This window comes from Aquila chrysaetos, chromosome 5 (genome assembly GCF_900496995.4).
Source record: "Aquila chrysaetos chrysaetos chromosome 5, bAquChr1.4, whole genome shotgun sequence".
In the NCBI taxonomy this organism is placed as follows: Eukaryota; Metazoa; Chordata; class Aves; order Accipitriformes; family Accipitridae; genus Aquila; species Aquila chrysaetos.
The window spans coordinates 64998749-65021772 of record NC_044008.1 but is presented as its reverse complement, the minus strand read 5'-3'; the positions used below and the strand labels follow the sequence as shown (position 1 = coordinate 65021772).

General features: G+C 49.5%; 1 protein-coding gene across 2 annotated transcripts in view; it reads right to left on the bottom strand.

Annotated features, from left to right (window-relative positions):
• TEKT3 (tektin 3) overlaps positions 1-23024 on the bottom strand; it is a 101792-nt gene that overhangs the window by 68203 nt on the left and 10565 nt on the right. The window contains exon 2 of one of the 2 annotated variants that reach the window (XM_030015871.2): positions 16110-16200. The gene's annotated coding sequence lies outside the window, so the exon portion shown is untranslated. Of the gene's footprint in view, positions 1-14738; positions 14758-16109; positions 16201-23024 lie in introns of those variants that run through there. The other variant, XM_030015875.2, reaches the window with a different exon arrangement.

Genomic DNA, 23024 nt, shown 5'->3' with positions numbered 1-23024 from the left:
GCCATTTGCCAAATGCATCCCCTTTTGCAAAGGGGAATGCAGCTCCCGCCCCCACTCTACTGAGGATCTCCAGTCCATCATCTTGCATCCAGCTGATGTACCATGTTTCAGGCCACAGCCTGGGAGCCAGGACAGGTTGCCCTGGGCTCATCCCACACAAGTCTCCAGCTTCAGCCATCCCCAAGAGGGGCATCGAGCCCACACCAGCTTACAGGCCAGCCCAGCTCCCCCTCCATGCACATGCTCCTGTCCCAGCAAGGACCAGGATACATGGGCTGCTGCTTCATCGGTGCTGTTCCCAACAGGGTTGAGGACACCTCTCAGCACTTTGTGGAAGTGTTACACAAGACAGTTTTGCCCCAAAATATTTCCTGGACCAGCCCAGAAACAACCAAACACACAAGCAACTGCAGACAGGGTGCCAATACAACACAGCAGAGCTCTTTCTCCATCTCTTCTTGCCAAAAGTACAGAGATTTCTCCAAGTTCATAAAGGTACATGGATGCACCTGCTACCTGGCCTTCTGTGAACCCCTGCCACCTCAAAGACTGGAAGAGTTTGGCACAGACCCCACCATGCTGCTTATCCTGAAGCTCCTCACACCCCTAAGGCACCTTCTGCCCACAGATGGTAGAGCTTGTTCTCTGCAGGCAGCCAAGCTACCATGGGTGCTGCTGGAAAGCAGTCAGGACAGGGAAAAAAGCTGACATCCATCATTGGAAAGAGAGCAACACCTCTGTGCAAGCAAAACACCAGATAAGCCCAACCCTGACACAGCAGCCACCGTTTATGGGATGAAAGTCCCATTAACACCAGGGCATCATGCAACTCCTCCTGTTTACAGGCATTTCCCCACCTCACCCACTCAGCTGCAAGGGGATAACAGAGACCTTCCAAGTTCATTTGGAGATCTGCCACATTTTCCCCTTCCTGAACATGTATAGCACATGGCCAGGGCGGTAAGGTCATTTTAGGACAGCCCTGGTACAAACGGCTGAAGACACACAGAAAATAAACACACCATTCTTCTGCAGCGAGCATGACTCCCCCCCCCCCCCCCCCATTGCCAGCAGAAAGCACATAATCCCACCAAGCACGGGGAGGGCAGATCCCGGGAACGGTGTGGCACTGTGCCGGCGGCGGAGCAGCCCGGCTCGTGCTGGCCAAGGGGTGCACGAGGACCTCGTGTTGGGGGGGAGTGGCAGAGGAGGTGGCAGAATAATATTTTCCCAGTTAACTGTGAGACTCTGAGGGAGGAAAGCAAAAATACAGAGCGCATCTGCAGCCACATCTGCCAGAGGCATTCTAGAGAAGCAACCGGTCCCAGTCATGCTGGCACTCAGCATCAGCTCCTGTATCCCCAAGGCACTGGGCACAGCCTGCCCCAGCACCATCCAGCTCCCCCGCAGCTGCCTGCTCCACAGTTTCATAATATGCTTTATTTCTCCCAGCTCACAGGCTTTTTTTTTTTTTTTCCATGGACACCCATTCCCTTTTAATTCTTGACCCCCTCTGAAAAGAAGCCCAGATGGAGAGAAAAGCCACCTCCTCCGGGAAGCGAGAGGAGACCTTCCTAGTCCCCAACATCTGGCCATAAGCCATCTCTCCAGCCGGTTTTACACCTCTGATCCCTTTGGGACACTGTGCACCCTCAGGGAGCACTTAACCTCCTTGTCCACGGGGAACAAGGACACGATCAGTCAGCGGCCGCAGTCTCCGTGGGGTGCGGAGGAGGAAGCAGTGCCGGGGCGAACAATGGGCGCTTTGTCAGCCCGGACGAGGGAGACACAACAGAGCAATAAAAGTTCCATGCTAAGCTGGTAGGACGGTTCAAACAGATCAGCCTGTTCGTCCTTTGCTTCCCAGAGGCCCCTGCAAGAAATTCTGGCATTGCCACTTCAAATCAGCGCTTAGCTTGAAGAAAACTCACTTCAAACCTCCGAGAAAGCTTTCCTACTGGTTGGAGCTCTCTTAATTCCCAGTCTGAGTTTCCCTAATAAATCCCAGATTGCTCAACTGCCGTAACATTGGTCTATGAGCTCGGGCAGCAGTTAACCCTTTGCAGCCCCAAACAAGGAGTGAATAACCTCCTTCTCCTGTTTTATTTGCCTTCAGTGCCTTTTTCAGGATAAGGTGCACACTAGGGAAGGGGGCCAAATACTCAAAGCCTGCAGGACTGCAGTATCTATCCCCATCCAAAATCCAATACCCCTGCAATACAGCACACACTAATTTGTTGCTTGTGCAAACTGTACAAAGAACAGGGCTGTGAGGAATGAGTGCAAGGAATTCACATTTGTCTTTTGCATGCAGCAGCACCCACAGCTGATCAAACCAACACACAACCTACCTAATTATTGCAATGTGAATGGATGGAATAGCAACTTCTACAAAGTTTCATTAATATGCACAGTGCTTGTTTGGGAATGTTGCTATTGCACACTGAACCTCAGTGACCAAACAGGAAAGACAGGCAATATTTTTCATCCACAAAAACCTTTACCAGAAAAGGACTTTCAGAATAATTGGCAGTGTTATCAACACTTTCAGTGTTGATGTATATAAATATTCATGAGCACATTTACAAATATGTTTGTCATACAAGCATGTTTGTGCAATCAAGTCTGATTTTTTGCTTCCCAAAAGCATCTTTTCAAAAAAAAAAAAACTAAGAAATTTGTTTTCAAAGACAAAAACATGATACAGTTTTCCACTAAGAGGTAGAACAATTCAGAAGTGTACTAACAACCCACCCAGCGCCCAACATTAAGGCAGCCTGTTTGTGGCAGGGAAGGGACGCAACCAGCATCACATCCCCACATCTCTGACCTTCTACTGCACCTTCCAGCAGAGCTGCCTGGAACAGCTGTTGGCACAAGAAACTCAACTCTGACTACTGCAAAGCAGAGATAGCTACTGACAAGACAGCAGCGAGTGCTGTTCCAGAGCTCTCAAAGCACTGATGGCCATAAGTGTCTTCAAAACCTCTACAGAAACAGAGGCTCCTCAGTGTTTTCCTCTCCATCCAGGCTTCCCTCCAGTCTCTTTCCACTGCTGGTTGGACCAATGCAGTGGGCTTGACCTGGGAGGAGACTCCATTTGGCAACTCAGTGCTGAAGGAGGTTCCTACACCCTCCCAGACCACCCAGCTCTGCCAGGGAAAAGCCACCACCATCACCACCCCACTGCAAGCTCAGGCAGACCATTTCCTAAGGCCACAGTGACAAATCTGTCCCAACATAAGCATCCTCCTAAGCTGCATTTCCCCACCTGCCACCCCTCATATCTCAGATTGACCCCAACCCAGCAGCCTGGGGGCTTGCTATCAATGTTTCCACTTAACCCAAGTTGTGTTAAAAGCACCCCAGTGTTATCCTATACATTGCAGTCTTTCATATGCCCCCATTTCAATTCTGATGTTTGTAAACACCCTGGTAATAAAGATAAACCCACTGCAGTACAGCCATACACCTCAAGTCACAGCTAGAGCAACCCCCTTGGAAGCCCCATGGGATGCTCTACTGTAGAGACTAAGAGCCAGGATACCTCATGTGTTTATGAATAAATACATCTGTAAAGACTGTATAGTTTGAGCTACACTTTGTGACTCAGTGTGATTTTTGCCTGGAAATGAGCTGGACTAGGTGCAGCTTCTGTTTCAATGACTCTTGCAAGACTCCCACAGCTCACACTGACTAAGCAATGCAGCAAACCTTGCTGTGAGTTGGATCTTCCACAAAGCTTAATCACACATGTAATTTCACCCATATAAATCTTCCCAGAGAAGTCAGAGACGCTATTCCCTATGTACAAAACAATGGAGCTTTCATAGTTTTCCTGCACTTCTTTCCTCCACCAACACATTACGACACAGGCATGGGACACTCCTGTGGTAGGTTTGCTGGAAACCCCACCATAAATCCTGGTGTTTGTGGCTTTCAGGTCATAGGGGGTTATACTTTCTAATGTTGCCTCCAAATTAATCCCCCAGGAATGCCACGGCACCTTCCCAAGTGCTCTCACTGGTAACCCAGAGGTGCCAGAGCAGGGAGAACACCAGGACACATGGTGACAAGAGTAGGGCCACCCTGTGACCACTCTCAAGGTATGCCTTATTTCTGACATCCAAAGGCCATGCTTTGGAAAGCTTTCCAGAGAAAGTTTTTCACCTCCCAGCTCCCCAGACCCAAATTTCACTCTTTTGCTCATCAGCAACAAGCTGATAGAAGTCAATACAAGCTTTCTTGGTCCAGCATCACCCTGTTGTTTCTACTTCAGGTGTCTGACAGTGGGGAATAGCAGAGCTAAGTAGAGTCCCAGTGCTACCAAAGTACAAGTAATGACCACGTTTTTCCTAGTAATCATTTTCCTAAGACATTAGCCAGTATGTCCCTGAAAGGATGGTCATTTTTCACTGAGAGATGACCAGTTCAATGCAACATTTTCCATCCAGATTTCTTCAGCAGACACACCCAGTCTCTTCTGCAGGGCTTACATGCACCTCAGTGGTGATGCTCCAAGTCTTGTAACCAGAGTAGAGCACAGACACAGGTCCTGTCCCGAGCACAGCTTGTGTACAAGATCCCAGCAGCTCTGAGCTAGCAGTGCAGACTCCTTCAAGCCTTCCCCAAGTAATCAGGACAATATTTAGGCAGCAAACACTGAGCTTCCAGCTGTCACAGCCACATCGCAGGGCTCCTCTTACACAGGGAGCACAAGTATATGGAGTTAGTTTGCTTCAGGCAGGCTGCAGCATGCAGTCACCTGCAATGCCCTCCCAGGCATCCTGCTACAGCTCCAACACCTCCAGTACTCATACAAGCAGTAAAAATCCCGGTGCTGGTGGTTAAAACACACCATGGTTACTCTGCACACAGCAAGGACTAGATTTGGGATCAGATGAAATCACAAAAATGAAGGGAGAGAAACCAGGCTGGCAGCACAGGCAGGGAGGGATAGCAGCTTTAAGTATTAGTCAGAAAGAGTCAAAAGTTCACATTATTCCCACAGCAGAAAAGTGCTGCGAAGTCACTGCACTCAGGTTAAGGACTTAAACACGAGGGAAAGTGGATTTTCTCAGCAAGGGCTTCCCCTGCACAACATACCACTTGCCCTCTCTCCACAGGTATGAAGCCCCAGACAAAACTTGACACAAGGCAAGCCAAAAAACAAAATCCAGGTAGAGATCAGCACCTCCCAGGTAGCTCTCCAGGTTGGGCTCTCAACCATCATGGCCAAAACACTCTACAGCAGCCCGCTTAGTTTCATCATCCAACAGCATGCAAACAGGGTCATGCACCAAACCCACATTGCACCAAGCCATTCGCTGCCTCCAGAAAAGCTACGCCACGTGTACTACACATAGCTGAGTTGAAGTCCAGGATGTGCCATGGGGATGAGAAAGCCTCAGGGCTAATGCTCTGAATCTGGAGGCTGAGCATAAAGCTGAGATGGGGTTGAAGACTAGGATGTTCCCCTGAAGTCCACCCTCATCCAGAGAAACAGCTCAGACCTGAGCTCAGATGGATGTTTGCAAACCTCAGGCTTGCTCATGATCTTGTGAAGCCTGGCTCTGCCAAGGCTGAAGAGGCTGTCACACAAGCAGGCAGGCTGCATAAGGAGAGTCTCAAGCATAACTAGAGCTGACATCAGTCTGTGTTTCTCAGGTAGCAAATAGGAGTGATTAATTTGCTGCTGTGGAAGAGAGCAGCAAGCCCCAGGGCCTGGCATGCACTGCTGCTCCCAGAGGTCCTTTCTACCTCCTTCCCTGGCAGCTGCCCACCCAGAGCATCTCTGCACCTGTGTCCTATGTGACCACCCAGAACGTTCTGGCTATGGTGAAGGTAAGCATTTTCTCTGCCCCAGGCATTTTCTCACACATTTAACACAGATTCAGGTACAGGGAGATGCTGAAGCACAACAAAAACTAAAATCCAGGCACAGATCTGGCCTCATCTACTGACAAGCTTGTCTATAACAGAAGAAATAAAAACACTGACCCACAGGAAGGAAAAAAGCATTTTCTCCCTCCTCACAGCCTCCTTGCTATTTGGTTGTCCTCAAACAACACCCCAGCAAATGCCTGAACCATACAGGTTATACCAACACAGCAAGGAGACTTGGCCCCGATCCTCACCCGGCATAAATCAGTGCTGCATTAGTGGAGCCAGAGCGTTATGACAGCAGCAGATCTGGCTCATGCTCAGCCCACAAAACCAGCTGCCATCAGACTAATGCAACACAAATTAAACATAAGGTTTTCCAATCAAGCTTCACATCAAAAGTAGAGCTATGTGATTCAAGTTGCAGGCACAGCTTCAAGCTAATATTTGTTTTACCTTAATTACTGTGCTATTAGCCTCTGCAGTAAACTTAACTTGATAGGCAAGATCCTGATGGCAGCCAACATTAACTGCTGAAGAGTCATTTCTACTGATGCTCACTCAGTTATCTAATGCCGCAACCACAGTTAGCTCTATCTGGCCAATTAAATTCAGACCACCTTTCCTGTGAAAAAACTCCTGGATGGGATCACGTGTATTCCACATCTGCGAAGCACACCACAGAGTACCTAGCAATGCCAAAGAGTCCACCCAGCTGTTTTGTGGTATCTTTTTGTCAGGTAAAACAGCCATAATGTTAACTTGAGCATTGCTGGGCTTGTGACTGTTCCTGCACCCCAAAGGAACAAGAAGGATGCTCTGGGCTCCCTCTTTCTCCCCCCTCCCTGCACCTTTCTCCCTATTTTGCTATCTGTAGTCCCAACAGAGAGGAAGCAGATTACTCAGGGAAGCCACATATTTCCCCTTTACTGAGACATACTGTAAAACATGACTCAGCAAAACACAAGAGTAAGAGACAGCACACGTGTGTAGCAATCTAGAAAGGATGGTGCAAGACTCCCAGGGTAGCTTGGACCCAGACTCCAAGTTCAGCTTGATAACCCCAGGGGAGCTCCCTGTGCTGGCTGGAGCACTCAGAGAGCTTGATGAGGAGAGCTCAAATTGTTCACACTGAATAGTTCATCAGCAACTCAAATAGTGCCCTGGCAATTCCCCACTAACAGCTTGTGAATGGCTGCTGGAGAAACCATCTCCAATATTCATTTGAATGGACATCCCCATTTCTGGCTGTGAATGGTTTCTCACTTGCAGGCTGAACAGAGAAGATCAGATCAAAAGTTAACACAGAAAACATCTCCTTTCTTACCCAGCAGCCTGGTCCGAAAGCCAGGGCGATACCTGCTCACACCAAGGGACTGTGGGAAAGGCCACCTTCCCCTTAAGGGAACGCTTCCATCTGTGTCAGTCAGCAACAGCCCTTCAGTGGTGTTGGCTGCTGTTACCCCACAACCAGGACGTGGCACTGAAGGTGGAAGCATGAGGTGCTCTGTGGTCCTACACCAGAGACAGTCTGGTACCCAGACGGTGGGCTGAGCTACAGCATGCAGACCAGCTACAAGCAATCTGCCTGCTGGTCAAAGCATTGGGATAGAAATTTATCTCAAAGAGGAAGGGACCTCATGTAGCTGTGCAGTTTCCAGCAGGTGAGGACCAAGGGATGGAGCTACTTTTCCATGGATTTCCTGGAAGGCTGAGGCAGCCACAAAATATCAGCTTCTCCACAACTCCATGGCTAGAAGCAGGAGGCAAAGCTTTCAGCCAGGCTTTCTCCTCTCTTCCCTGCCTACCCAGCCTGGAAGCAAGTTGGAGCAAGAACTGCATTTAGCTAACAGACCCCAGCCTCTGCAGCACATCTGACCTTGCCGTGTAACAAGATTTTGGAAGTACCATGAAGGAACTGTGTTTGCAAGCCACTATCTGTAGCAGTGGCCAGAAAGAATTTCACTGAGCAAGAGGTCAAGCGTCTGTGGTTTCCACTACTTCCCTTTCACAAGGCAGCCCCTAAATCTTAAAGCACATTGCTTTATTTGCAGCGGTTCACAGAACCGCTGAGGCTGGAGGCACCTCTGGAGATAATCTACTCCAACTTGCCTTCTCACAGCAGGTTGCTTAGGACTGTCAGGTCAGACTTTGACTAACTCTGAGGATGGACACTCTTCTGCTTTATGTTTTTTCTGCTTTTAACTAACATCCCACTCTTCAGTCATGGAAAAAAGAATTTTGTACAAAGGCATTCAGATCAGGCAACATCCAATCTCAACAGCAATAATGAGTTGAGCTGGCTGAAAATGAGTTGGGAAGAAAAAAGCTTCAGCTAGACAGTATTTTTCTGGAATAAATCTGCTTTTCACAGTTGTTGACTTTTTGACAAGATGAAAAACTCCAACTGGAAAATATCCACTTTGCATCAAAAACCTGTTCAGGAAAGAGAACAGAAGACATTGCCTTTAGCTTAAAATGATCTCTCAAAATGGAAAATTTGTACTGTTTGTTTTCGTTTTGTCATGAAATTCTCCTTAGCACAGGGAAACATTTCCCAGCGAGCTCCACCGATCAGCAACTGGGCTGCTCTGCCAGCCTGAGAAGTGACACCATGCCTCAAGCACGGCATTCCTGCCACAGGGTGCTATATTGGCCCATGCTCTCCCAGACATGCCTTTACTCCTGGCTGGAGTTTCACATGGCCCCAGACTGCCTCCCACCGAGCAGCACTTCACTCCAGCTGGAGACACACAGGACATGTCATTGCCCAAATATCTTCACAACTCCAAGCCAGCGGTGTTGCTTTGTACACAAAAATCCTTGCTCCAGTGATGTCCAAGCCCTGCTTTTGGCTTTGCTGGACCCAAGGTTGCAAACCCCAACCCTTCAGGAACAACCTGGCCCTTTGAAATGGAGCAGAAGTGGATGGACAAGCTCATCTCGCCACCCAACTACCTTAAACGTGCATGTTGTGAAAGCCCAGCACACATCCACGATGCAGCCCGCATTCCCCGGAGATGCCATTCAGGAGGAACAGGGTGTGTGCACACGCCTTTCTGTCCACAAGCTGTTCTGGATGCAGCATGCAACACGAGCCAGGGGCTGAAATAGCATCTGTTTTTAGCAGGAAGATGCTGCAAGGCTCTGACACCCGCCTGCCACGCTAAAAATTCAGGGCGGGAATGTTCAGTATCCAGCCAAATTAGCCTTGAGAACAGAAATACCGGGTTCGTACAATTAATCTTCCAGGGGAAGAGAACATCCCACTGGCCCGCCCTTAGGAAACCCAGGATGACCAGAGATGGAGCTCCCTGGTCCCTCACTCCGAAACAACAAACAAGAGAGAACAAAGGTGAGGGCATAAAAGGAAACCCTGCACGGACCTGCCACCAAATATAACTCAGGAAGGGGCCAGTGCGGACGAGCAGCAAGACCTCTCTTGCACATGGGCTGCTTAGTTCATCCACATGGATTGTCACATTTACTTACTCAAATGACTTTCTGAAGAGGTTTAGCTCCAGCAGATCGCTGATTCTGGTTTTGTTTCCACCATACACCCCAACACAGCTTCCCCCCCACCCCAGAGTCTGCAATGCTTCTGTTGGAGCAGCAGTCTGCACACAAGGGTAAGGGTTTTACAAGTCCAGGAAAGAAAATCCCTCAAGTAGTTGTGGTTGCTGAGTTATGGTGGGGTTTGTGTCTTTTTGGGAGCCTCCTGGAATGACCCGAGTGATTGAGGTCACTTGAAGCTGCCTCTTGATGACTTCATCTTCCTACTTGTTAGCAAGCCCCTGGCCTGAACAGAACTGATGGATGCCACACACCACAGAACAATTTATCTTAAAAGGCAAAATACAGGCCCATATATCCATCAAGAATGCCACAGGAGCATAGCAGGACCCTCCCAAGAGAACTGGCTTTTGTGTTTGAGCAGCCCTTCTCTACCCAAACCTTTCCTTTGTGATCCAGAGCTGGGAAGTCTGTTTTAACAAATGAAGCTGTGAACAGCTTTGACAACAGGGAAAGAGTCAGAGCACTAACGTCATCACTTGTGTGACCCCTTCCATATCTGCCAACTGGAATAGCTTTCTGTCAACCAACAGTTTCACTCAGCACAGGAAATTCTCCCCATTTTTAGACCACCTATCATCAGAAGGGAAAGCAGCCCTCACCAAGTCCTACAAACAAGCCATGAAAAGCCAAATCCAGTGCTTTCTCAGGACACAAGGTCTGCTTGTGCTTCTTACCTTTCTCTTGCCTTTGGCTTGGTAACTATGCACACAAAGCTATAGAAGTCTGATGACTTTCCACAAATACAGACTTTCCTGTTACCAGCGGCCCCCCTGCTCTCCTGCAGAGATCAGTTCTGGCTTTGACTAAGACTCACTTGGAGCTCAGCTCTGAGGACCATCCTTCACAGCTCTGATCCCCATGAACAAACCCGAAGCACACTTGAGCTTGATGTTCTGCAAAGCCAATGACTAAACCCCCAATCACTTTAGTGACACACAGTCAAGCTTTTAGGCAGTTGGTTACCAATTCATTACCACTCAGCATTGCTTTTAACAATCCAGCCAGCTGGAGATTAGGCACAGGTTTGGCTCAGAAGAGCATGAAGAACATACCTAATCCCAAAGAGACCTTCGCAGGCATCTGTGAACCAGGACACACTGACTCAGTGCACACCACCTCCACAGTTTTGTAGCTGTAAAGCAACCTTTTTGTGCCCTTTAGATGGCAGCAACTTTCTGAAAGCTGTGGAAACACATGCATATGGAAAAAAAGATTTACGTCTGAAGGTCATGAGATGAATCTAGGTGAGAAGGAGGTCAGGGACAGAGCTAAGCATATTCACATACTCCACAGACTTGGAGGATGCACTGCTAGAGCTGGCCAGCAGTGCCAAATAAATATAAGGAACACACCCGAAATGATCTGAAGAGCTTTGTGGTGATTTCTAGAGCAACTGCCAGGGAAACTGTTAATCCTTTTTTGCAGATGAGTTACTGCATACAAGCTGCTCCATCAGCAGGACTCAGCCCTGGACCCATCTGGAGTGACAGGAGCCACCAGGCAGCTGCTCAGTGGGGACAGAGGTCCCAGTAGGACACACATTGAAGCCTTCAGATCAGTCATCCACAGTTAAAAAAATTGTGCACTGCTTTTCTACAAGTATCCCCAAGGTATTTGCTTGCAAGTTTCCTGCATTCCTCACACATTCCTACAAGGAAGTTTTTGATACATTTTCCAAGGGAAACCAACACCAAAGCAGCCTGGACACCACTAACACAAATTTCTTCAGAAATACGAGCACTTATCACTGAATTAATCACTTACAACGTTCTTTTTCCTAAGCTGCGATCAAGAAAATATTACTCTCCCTGGAGAGCAGCTCAGCCCTCCGCAGTGCTCTGTTCAGCCTTACTACACACACCCTCTGCTTACTTCTGCCATTATCTCCATTTCATAGAAAATGAAAGTGAGAATCAGAACACAATCTTCCCAGAGGTGCAAAGTAAGAGGGTAAAAGCCAAAAACAGAAGCAAGGAGTTGCTACTGCAAGTGTCCCACAAGGCTGCCCTTTCCCTGAGCTGGTAGGAAAGGGATGTTTCAGATAAACACTTTATAAAACTGGTTGATTCCAAAAAAAAAGAGGCACCCTCAAATGAAAGTACAGACCACTATTTCCAAAAGCATCCAGAGATTTGTGTTGTCAACCATGACACACCCTGGGTTGGCATTTCCTTAGCAAAAGGTTAAGCCCCCTCTGAGATGCTGGGCTTCCAGAGTCAAGTCCCTTCTGAACCCTCAGCCACATCCAGTCCATCACATGTGGGACTCAACCCTATACCAGGAGCATTTAGCTCCCCAAATCACCCACTGGATTTCAGATACTCCATATGCAGAGGGGCCAAATCAGGGCATTTGGATCCAAGCAGTTTTCCTAATCTGCCCTGAAAGTCAGCCAGGGCAGAAGCTGTTCCAGCTGCACATATGGGTTAAAGCAGGAAAGGCACAAGTCCCTCGAAACATCCTCTCCAGCATGTATTTCACAATAGTGCTGTTCCTCACTCCAAAAGAGAAAAAAAAAAAAAAAAAATCACTCCAGTACTATGAAGCTTTCCTTCTCAGCAAAACTGATCATGCCTCCCCTGTAGCAGTGTTTTTGTCTCCTCTCTCCAGCCACACATTATCAAACGCCTTTGTAAATTTAACAGTCTATGGGCAAGACAGAATAAAATTAATTCCTTTTTTTTTTTTTTTTTTTTTTAAAGAGCAAAGAAACTTCAGGCAGCAGAAAACCAGCAGGCTCACACAGACACCTCCCTATTCTGCAGCAAACCGTTCCTTTGCCACATCCGAGCTGCAGCCAGGAGCCAGAGCTGGGAGGAATGTCACACCCCGCCGAGGCAGACACAGGCACCAGTGTTCAGAGCCAGCACTGGGACCCTCGCCGCCTCGCACCAGCACCGACCCGGCTGGGCTGTAAACACACCCAAGGTCCCAGCACACTTGGAATCACTAGATCTCATGTTTTGTGGAGGGAAAAGTTTCTTTGCCCAGTTTTACCAGCTCCTCCTCCTGTTATATTCATGCCCTGAGGCCAGCAAATGAAGGCAATCCAGACCCAAAAGCCCAACGTTATTCCCCTGCAGCCAGCAGACCCGGGCTGCACTCCTGTTTCGGCACACCCTGGGGCCAGCCCAGCTTACCTGCCCTGGCACAAGCACACCTGGGATGCTCAGGGCTGCATTAAAAGCAGGCACTGCTGTCCTGTGTCCAAAGCGGCCGTTATGCACCACATAACCGCAGAAACACTGCCAGCACACCCAGGCAATGCGGCAGCCCAGACTGCTGCATGGCCCTGTATAGAGTTTAATTAGGACCCTCTTTCATAGTCCAGAGCAAGATAGTACCCTTACTGCTCTGTTATCATGGTCTAGTGAGCAAGTATTAGGTGACACAGCAGAGGATAACACGATGGAAAAACATCAGGTATCTCCTGCTCCTTCGCTAGTGGAAGTCAGGAAAGTTTGTGGAGCCCAGCCAAGGATCTTCCCCATTTGGGTCTTTCTTTGGGTCTGAAGTTCAAATAGATCTGAAGATCTGGCCCAAACCCTCAGCTTTTGTCTAGCTCAGTGGGCAGATGGAAAAGGACCAGAGGCTAGCTCCTAAATCCAGATAACCAATGTTGGCCCCAAGTGGTGTTTAATGAGTGAGTGGGGATGGGTCTGGATGGGCAGGACAGACTATCAGAGGAGCGCCCAACACCCCAGCTACCTCCAGCTGGCCCATGGTCACCCCAGGATAACTTAGAGCAGCCTCCAGGCTACCTTAAGAATGGGGAAAAGGCAGCAGAGCATCTCAACTTCCTGATCATGCTTCAATTCCTATTTAAGATAATTTTGGAACTGTTTTTCTGCTATACAGACTTTAAAAAGAACAGACACTCCTTTCAGCTGAACCAGTCAGGGCTGTGCTGAGCTCACCGAGCCTCCACAGAGTTACTAACTCCAGCTCTGTCCAAGCCAGACCACAGAGGCACAGGAGGAAGCGAGGGCCCATGGCTTATCCAGCAGGTCACCGATCCAACATCTGCTTTCCATGTTCCCCTGGGCAGGGCTCCAAGTGCATAACATATACATCTGCCTGTCTGTCTCCATACAGCACACGCCATTTGTCTCCAAGACTGCTGACCGGTGACCCCAGCAAGACTCGGTGGAGCAGAGTAAAAAGCGGCTCCCCAAGAAACACACCTGATCCCTTGGGACAAAGCAAGTCTACAAAATAAAAGCTACAAGCGGAGCAGCCGTGATCCCACCCATAAAGCAGGACTGTAAAGCAGCTCAACCTCACCAAGTAAAAACTAGCGGAGCCATAAAGAGCATCCTTTCCCAACAGCAGCGTTTCTGCAAGCCACAGCCTGAGCACAGCAGACAGCATTGTCGTAACCCTTCCACCTGGGTGGCAACAGAAACATCTGCAGGCTGGTGCATGGACAGGGCTGGAGGAACCAGGGGAAATAAGTGGTCAACAGGGAGCCAGTCCCACCCACCTCACGACGTCTGGAGCAGGACTGCACCTCAGCAAGTTGTTTGGCTTCAGGACAGCCCGAACCCTCCCTGAGCCCCAGCCTGGGGGAGCCCATGGGGTTGCGAAGTCACACACTAGTGCCGATGAAAAACAGTTGATCCCCTTCAGGATGGCAGGTTTCTCACAGCCCAAGGCCCAGCGGACCAAGGTAGGGACACCCAAGCCACTGGGCAGGGATCACGCAATCAGCCAGCTGCAGTGACTTCAGCTCAGTAGCAGCCGCGCAGGCTCCAGGCTCACTGTCCCCAGGGCTCCCTGCACCATCTGTGCCGCAGCAGCACTGGTGGCCCGCGCTGCTGCAAGGGGCACGCGGCGGGATGCAGGGACCACAGCAGCATCCCAGAGGTGACAGGCCTTGCCAGCCGGCAAGGGGGGATCTCAGCACAGCACACCACCCGGGGACACATCACCTGCAGCCCCCACAAGCCACCAACAGGTAACGCAAGAGCTGATTACAGCTCCTTGAGCTACTTGCCTTCCACAGTTTATCTATCCACACAAGGCACAGGTGCAGAAATACTACTGCTCCTATTTTACAGAGGTGGCACAGAGAAGCTTGCTGTCCTGAGACACATGGACATCAAGCCAGCTCCCTGTTGGAAGCCAAGATGACAATCACGGGCCATCTAAGCATCATTATGCAGCTATTTCATACTTTCTCTTGTTTGTATAATCTTGAAACTTTATTTGAAAGACCCATTAAAAAAAAAAACCCTGGCTATTTGTGAATTAGAGAGCTAAGTAAAGCAACTACATACCCATTAGCCTGCAGGCAGAGAAAACAGCACATAGCTTTTTAATCCAATATATCAACCTCTCCATCTGGAAATGCCCTTGTGCTGCAAACCCCTGCTTGGAAAAGCAGTCCTGCTTTTGCACTTGGCATATGGGAGGTGCACACACAAAGTGGAAGATCACAGATAGGATTCATTACCCAGAGAGATGGCAGAAAACATTATAGGAAGGTTTTGAGAGCTGGAGAGAGAGTCACTGATCTATCAGAGATCGCACTACAAGGCACAGTGAGGGTCACCTGCAGCATCAGGCACCCTCTTAGCTATAAGAGCACCTCTCCTCTACCTGCACATTAAAACCTACAGCCCAACGTGCAGTCACAGAGCCTGTGCTAAGGCACACTCACCCCCAGGTAGGTCACAAGAGACAGTAGTGATGTACCAGGTACATATACATAACTGCAAGAAAGTAGAAAAGGTCCAGGGAAATGCAAAACACCAAGAATTATCCTATAGACTCCATCATCACTTGTTTGCTTCCTACGAGCAAGTGTGCACATTACACACCACAGGTACGTTCTCATGCCTCTGCAGAGGCTGGTTAAAACACACAAACTCAAGTTTAATGATCGCCATATTCATGCGACATGTACCACACCAAGCTACACAAAAAAATCATTTTTACATTACCTGCCACAAACACACACTCCCTGCCCCCTGTCGTCCCCCCCCCAGCTTGACATTTGACAGACAGTGAAGCCTTAAAGAGCCAGCCTGAAATGAGCCACTAACAGCTGTAATTAACCACTAATCAAACCCAGTTGCTGGGGATCAGTGAGGAGGAAATTTACACCTGGGGATGCAACCTGCCACAAGCAACTTAAACAAGTCTCACTGTTCTCCTGAGCTGCCCATAACAAACCCCTAGTATTTCCAGGTATTTCAGGGAATGCATCGCACATTTCCCTAAGTGGGTAACAACTGACTTCACTGTGAGCTGCAAAGGGCCAGAGTGAACTGAAAGTTTCCCCCAGTCCTGGAGGACATGCATCGTGAGCACTGACCCCAGCACAACTAACCAACGTGTTCAAACATAACCTTAAACGTTCAAAGTTAGCACGACATGGCCACAAGTTCCCAGCACATGGCCGTCTCAGCCTGGCCAGCTACAGACATCAAGGTGTAGCCTCACTAGTATTTCTACACTCAAGTTTAAATTTCAACCCAGTGGATATTTAAGCTTATAAATAAAAAACCCCAAGGTTTTTGCAGGAAACCAGCACGAGGGAAATGCCCATACTGGAGGTGCATGCAGCGGGCATCCTCCAGCTTTCTCTGCTCTAACCCTGCCCATCACCCTAGCACAGGGCAGCCCCGGCCCTGAGCAGCCCTTACCTGTGCACAGGCTTCGAAAGGTGTCGACAGAAGGTGTTTCCATCTGTGTCAAGTGGTCAAATGTGTCCTGCTCTGAAGGCTCCAGGATTTCCTTTAAAAAAGCACCCATTTTTCTCACTGAATATATAGTAGGGGTACAAAACAAACAAACAAAATAGTATCACATGATGCTATGTGGCCAGAATTTTTTTTTTTTTCCCCCCTTTTTTTTTTTCCTCAGATACCCAGGCTGGGAGCAGATTGCAGGAAGCTGCTCTGTTGCCAACAAACACTGTGTTACTATAGAGATATCAGAGTACAGCCACTCTCTGCTGCCTCGCACACCATCCGGCTTGGGATTGCTCTGAAAGCCCCTGAAGTCAGTGCGAGCCTGACTGAAAGGATTTGAGTCTGGCTTTGGGTATTAGACATTTCACGCAGAGCTCGATGCTTTTGAATAGCATTGGGCAGGTTGCAAAGTCATGCATTTTAAAGAAAACACCAGAATTGGAGTTGATGAGATAAATTTAAGTCCCCATCCTCCCCTTGTTGCGCATACACAGGCCAGTGGAGCTCTCGTTACCCTGTTGCACACACTTTTCCACAATCCTCTCCCTTACCCGATGCACTTGCTTTTGCTTCACCAAAGCCCCAAGTGTATAAAGCATAGGACTTCTTTGCAAGAGCCCAGCCTCACCTGCTGCACAGGGGATACAGGCAGGGCTTGCAGACAGTCCTTGTTTTTCCCTTCCAGCACCCACTCTCTCCCTGTGCTCCCAATTCCCTCAGCCTCAGCTCATCATTCCCCTCTCTAGGTCTCCTTCCCCATTTCCCACTCCTGCTTTCTCCTTCAGTCCCAACCTCACCCACCCCCATTTTTATAGCTCCCAGACCCCAACCCTGCCACCACTTCCCCAGCCCCTAGTACCTGGATGCAGCAGCCAAGCAAGGAGCAGCGCAGTTTCTGCTTGAGTTGGGGCAGCCACTCAACACTAGGACACACTCAAAATCAGATCTGCCTGTTACTAGGTGCTTATGACAGCATAAAGCACCTCAAACACCCATTAAAATGACAGGTGAAAAGCCAGCCCAGCTGGAGGTGCTTTTAAGCCCCAAAGCCACCTCCTCAATCAGTGCCACCAGCTGAGCCCTACCTCAGCCACCACACTGCACACCCTGGGAAAGGGGCTTTTTAATATCACAGGGAATTTCTCCTTCTTTGATGAGTTTCAGCTGAACCAGCCAGCTGGATTAAAAGCTACTGGGGGAGAGGCAGGCACTCAGTACACTTACTTATATGGAGCTCATTTTCTTAGGAAACAAGCCTAAAAATCAGCCTAGATGTCTCCAGTCATTCCTGTTGTCCTGTGTGTGGCCCTTGTAGAGGCTCATATCTCTCTCTCCAAATGTTTCTTTGTCCTCTTGTTACCTACCTACAAGGGGATGCATTTTTCTGGGCAGCTGACACAAGTCCTATGTGCACTCCTGTGATAGTAGTGGTACCGTATCACCATCCTCCTCCCACACCAGCTCTCCAGAAACTACATATCTTGGCTAGAAAAAGTCCTCCTGGTCACTTTGCTGCTGTTCCCTCCATGACTCTGTCCCTGTAGCCTACATTGCACACACAGTTCAATTGATATCATCCTTCCCACAGTGTGAACAAAATACCCACATCCAGCCCTCTGAAAGAAACACCAGTTAAATGCTTAAAACAACAGCTGGCCCCATGCACACCCTGGAGCAGATCACCAACCTATGGTACTTATTGCCCCACAGGTAATGCAGATGAGTCTATCCAGTGGTTATCACACCCGCCTGGGTTTCCAAAGAGCTGGAACTAATCTCTCACTCTATCCAGCAAACACGCTATTTTGCTGACAGATTGGGAAGTTTAATTAATAGCAGGAACATATGTTAAGCCACTCCAACCGAACAGGCTTGGTTCATCAGATATGGTACATCCAGAAATAACTCTGAGATTCGAGGCAAAAAAAGAAACCCTAAAAAACCCAAAACATTCTCCTGTTATGAACCCATGCCCAGGGACTGATACTGCCCTATGCAACGCTGACCCAGCTCATTCCTTTGCTCACAGAAATGTGGGATTCCCATTAAACCCAGTGTTAACCAGAACCTGCTCATTAGACGCCAGAATAAAAAGCAAATTTTGGCTCAGGTATTTCATGAATCCTAGGTGCTTTGGCTGGCAGTCATTTTCATGAACTTAATAAGAAAAAAAAAGAGAGAAAGGGGGGAAATCTCTTTTACAGGAAGAAAACCACTTTAAATACCTTGTTGTCCTCCCAGTGGCTCTTGGTTACCAGCAGCATCAAAGCCTGCCTTTAGCTGGGGAAGGATTGCTTCTGGGAAATGCTACTACAGTTGCTAAGTTCTCCAGAATTGTCTTGGGTCGTGTCTGTGCCAGGAAGAGAGGCTGTGACTCCCAGCCTAAAATCCCTTCATGGGCAGCCGATGAAAGCTGCTGGTGTCTGCTTGATTTGGATGGCATGCTGTCACTTGCTGGATGCTGCCGGGCATCACCACTGTCCCCAGGATGAGTTTGCTGCTGAGCATCCCTCGCTGCAGGTGAAAGCCAGGGGCTGTGCTGAGCCCAAACCCAGAGGAGGGAGGGGGTCTTGCTTTTTTTATTTTTTTAATCATAGAATCATAAAATCATTTAGGTTGGAAAAGACCTTTAAGATCATCGAGTCCAACCACAAACTTAACACTGTCAAGTCCACCACTAAACCATGTCCCTAAGCACCACATCTACACGTCTTTTCAATACCTCTAGGCATGGTGACTCAACCACTTCCCTGGGCAGCTGGTTCCAATGTTTGGCACCCGCTTTGTGACACCCGTGCTCGGCCCCTGCAACGGCCGAAGGGTTGGGGATGGGTGCTACAGGGACCTGCGTGGGTGCTGCCTGTGGCTTTTGTATTCACACATGATTTTGATCAAATTAGCTAGGCAGTTCCCATGCAGGGAATTTATAATCTAAGCAAAGGTATTAAGGAGCAAGTGAGAGAAGGGGATATTATTCTTATTTTACTGACAGGCAAAGTAGTAGAAGGTGGAAGGGTTGGGTACACAAGGGAATTTGCTGATGCTGGTGTAGGAAAATCACTATAACCAGGCGAACATCCACACAGAAGCAAAGCTGATACACTTCCTTGCTACGTTTTGACCCTGGGACAAGACTAATTCTGTAAGCACAGGGAGCTGATCCTAGGTCCTATAAAAGCTGGCTACTGCTCTTAACCATTAAATAACAGCTCAGGTGGTGGTTTTAATATGTCTTTGCAACCGCAGCAAAGCGGGCGCTGGTGTGCACGTCCCTGCAGAGGGTGCCGAGCAGCACCATGCACCGACACAGCTGCAGAGCATCGCCTGTGTACATGGCTTGGTGCCATCTGTGTATCAACTGACGGACCCTTAGGACTTCTAAATATTCTGCTTTTACCTCCATATATTTCAAAAATATCCAGCCAGGCACCAGGAGCTCCAGCCTGCTGAAGCAGGAGGTGGATTTCATGACAGATTCTGCATCTGTGCATTATACTGAAGAGACACAGAGGAAAAAGTTTTGCAATAGCAGGAGGAAGAATGGGCTGACTTCATAGATTATTTTCTACACAAAGCTTTGGGGAGCTTGTGATTCCTCCCAGAGCTTCCAGTTTGCTTCTTAGGACAAACTGCAGGAGAAGAAGAGAGAGACTGTGGGAGAAAGCTGGGCAAGAGCCTGATCACCAGGGAGTTACGGGGGTTTCAGCCTGTCCCTAATCCTCCTTCCCCGCTGCAGTGCCACGTTTTTGTGTGCTCTGAGCCCAGAGCTGCGGTGCTTCCCTCTCCTCGTCCCTGCGTGGGGGACGGGGGAGTGAGTCTGTGATGTCCCGCCAGGTCAGTCCCCACCACAGGTACCTTTAGGCACAAAATAGATATTTTCTAACTGAAACACAGAGCTCACACACAAGGCAGTTGATTTTCACCTGCAGCAGGTGGGTGAGGACTCCCTGTGGGAAGCTGGGTGTAATTCCTTACCCGATTGCACATGGGAAAGGGATTCGGACACTCATCGTATGTCTGGGTTGAGTAATACCTCTGGCAAGAAGCAGACGAGTTTGGGAAGTGTGTAATGGTGCCTCTCGTGCCATGAGAGTCTCAGAGGGCTGCCTGTCCACGAAGGGGAGGGGTGGCTTGACCACCCACGCAGGCAGAGCTGTGCAGGCGTTGCCTGCTCCCCCCTGCCCGCCCTGGGGCTCTCCCATGGGGCAGGAGCTGGTGGTACCGGGGCGCATCCTGCGCCGAAGCCCAGGGAACCTGCCTCCCCCCTGCCAGCCTCCCCTCCCTCGGGGGTCACCCCTGGGCTGCCAGAGGAAGCGGTGTGGCCCCTCTGTGTCCTCAAATGAAGGGTGAAGGCTCGGCCGGCTGGGGTGGAGGGAGAGCACATCTTCATTTTATTTAGCAGCAGATTTTAACAATCACGATATTGAGGACTGCAGTCAGATAGCAGGAGGGGAACGCCCGCGGTGGAAGCAGAGGGTGGGAACTGGAAGGCACCGAAGTAGGAGGTGGGGCAAGACAGGGAGGATGCACCAAAAAAGACAGCAGGCAGAAACCAACAAATTCCACCCAAAATAACCCCGGGAGTGGGGTTCAGGGCCTGTCGTCGCCCCAGAGCTGCCCCTCTCGTGGGTCGGGCAGTGTTTTGGGGCTATGCGAGCCGTCACTGTCTCTGTCCCTGGTGACAGCACCTGGGCATGTTCTGGCACCTCCATCCCTCTCCCCAGCCAGCAGCAGGGAACCTGGGCGCTCCTGACAGTAACTGTTTTCACGGAGCATCATAAATAAAGAGACATTTGGCAAACACATAACAGGCAGAGCCCTGCCTGCAGAGCCAGGAGTTTCAGCGCTGAGGTCACTTCTGCTGCTGTCCCAGCCCCAACATGTCCCAGCCCTGTGCTGGGAGGAGCAGGGACAGAGGGAAGGAGAGCTGGTGGGTGCACCCAGCTCCCCCCAAACCAGAGGAGAAAGGGAGAAGGGAGGAAAAGGGGTGAGAGCTAAGGACGATGTTATTCCACCTGAAAAAGCCACAAGTCACCTGCACCATGGATAGTGGTCCCCCATCCCAGAGAGACAATAGCAGAGGGGTGGCTGAAGGAAGCAGCTCTCATTAGGAGCAACCAAGGGAGCCAAGGAAGGGAGATGTGATGGGAAACAAAACCAGGTCTCAGTCCTGCAAGGATGTATTAATGAAAGTAGGAGGATGCATGTTCAGAATTGACGGTTTTTTTCAGTGTGTAGTTATACTGCGACATGCCTTGGCACAGGTACTGCAGATGCTAAAAGTTTGTGCCGGTGTAAGGGGGAGCCAAGGAGTTCAGGGAAGAGGTATCCATCGAGGTTATTTATCCACACTCCTGGAAACCATCTGAGATCAAGCAGTCCCTGCCCTGGGAGAGACCATCCTTGTGGAGGTGGTGTCATGCAGATCTGCAATCGCCTGCCTCTGGCCACTTTTGGAGAGTGACGTTATCCCATTACACCGTGCTATTCCAGGGATCAGCCTAGCCTAGAGCTGCCCAGGCAGCCCTGGTGGCATCAGGCAGCGATGCAGAAGGGCTCGCCTGCCCCTTCGGATGCAGGAGTTGCGGTACCGAGGAAACACATTGACATCAAGTATGAAGGAGGCTTCCAGGAGCTTTCTCTGATTCAAATGTTCCTGGAAATGAATAATCACTTCCTTTGGGAGCCCCCCTTGCCCTGGGAAGAGGCACTCCAGCCTTGGTCTGAAAAAAGCAGCAAGAAGACCATCTGACCTGTTACAGCTCCGGGCTGGCCTCCGGCAGGGCAGGAAGCCAAAGCCATTGCTGGTGTGACACAGATCCGGCCCGTCCTGGCCAAACTCTGCCGCATCATTTACGCTAAAGCCCTGTCCCCGCAAAGCTGGATCCATCACGCAGCCTGACATACGGCGCTGACCCGGCACCACCTTTCTCACCTGGGCTGTGGCCCTTTCCAGATGCCTTTGCGATGCGCAAAGGAGACGTAACAATTTCCAGGATTTATTTTTTATAGTGAGAGGTGCTAATTCTGTGCACAGCAAGAGGGATCCAGCAAGGAAGTGGCTGTAGAGGCGCCTTCGAGTTATTCATCACCCAGGCTGGTCCCTGCTCATTTCTCAGGCTCGGCGTCATGTCCGAGCAGTCCCACCAGGCAAGCAAAAAGGGTGTGTGGGATGCTGGTGTGGTCCAGACTTAGGGAATGGAGGGGAAGCATGGTGGCAATGTGTACAGCACGACATTGTGCTTGTGAAAATACTCGTATGAGGTAGATACACTGGTAGCCCTGTTTGGGGAAACACAGGCAGGGAGCTGAGGCAGCCTAGTTACTTAGAAAGGGTCGATACTGAAGCTGTATTTAAAACCTGGAGATCTTGTTTCACGATCAGAGAAAGCTGCAAGTCAAAGGAGTCCAGTTGATATGCACAGTCCTAAAAAATCCCTTTCCATCCAGCCATCACCCACCTTCCTCCTCCTCTGGCTGGTTAAAAGACCCCTCTGGGCTGGGCTGACAAAAAGAAGAAGGTCTCCAGTCACAGTGAAGGGCTGGAGTCCCACATTTGAAGGTGTCCCCAGCACAGGAATGTGCACACACGGTGTCAGAGACACCAGAGCTGCCCCTGGCTGGTGACACTGCCAGGTCAAGATGATACTTCATATGTGTTTGGTTTTTTTTTTTCTCCTAAATTTGTGCATTTTACTCATTTCTCACATGCCTTGCCCTGTCTGGATGGTGCTTTTCTCCAATGCACTGGGAGTATTTGGAGCAAGACAGTGGATAACTGCCTGATGTCCTTGTGACTGGTAAGAAACTGTCCCACCTTCTCGGGCAGGAGCGCAGTGGCCAGAGAATGGGGAGACCATGGCAGGG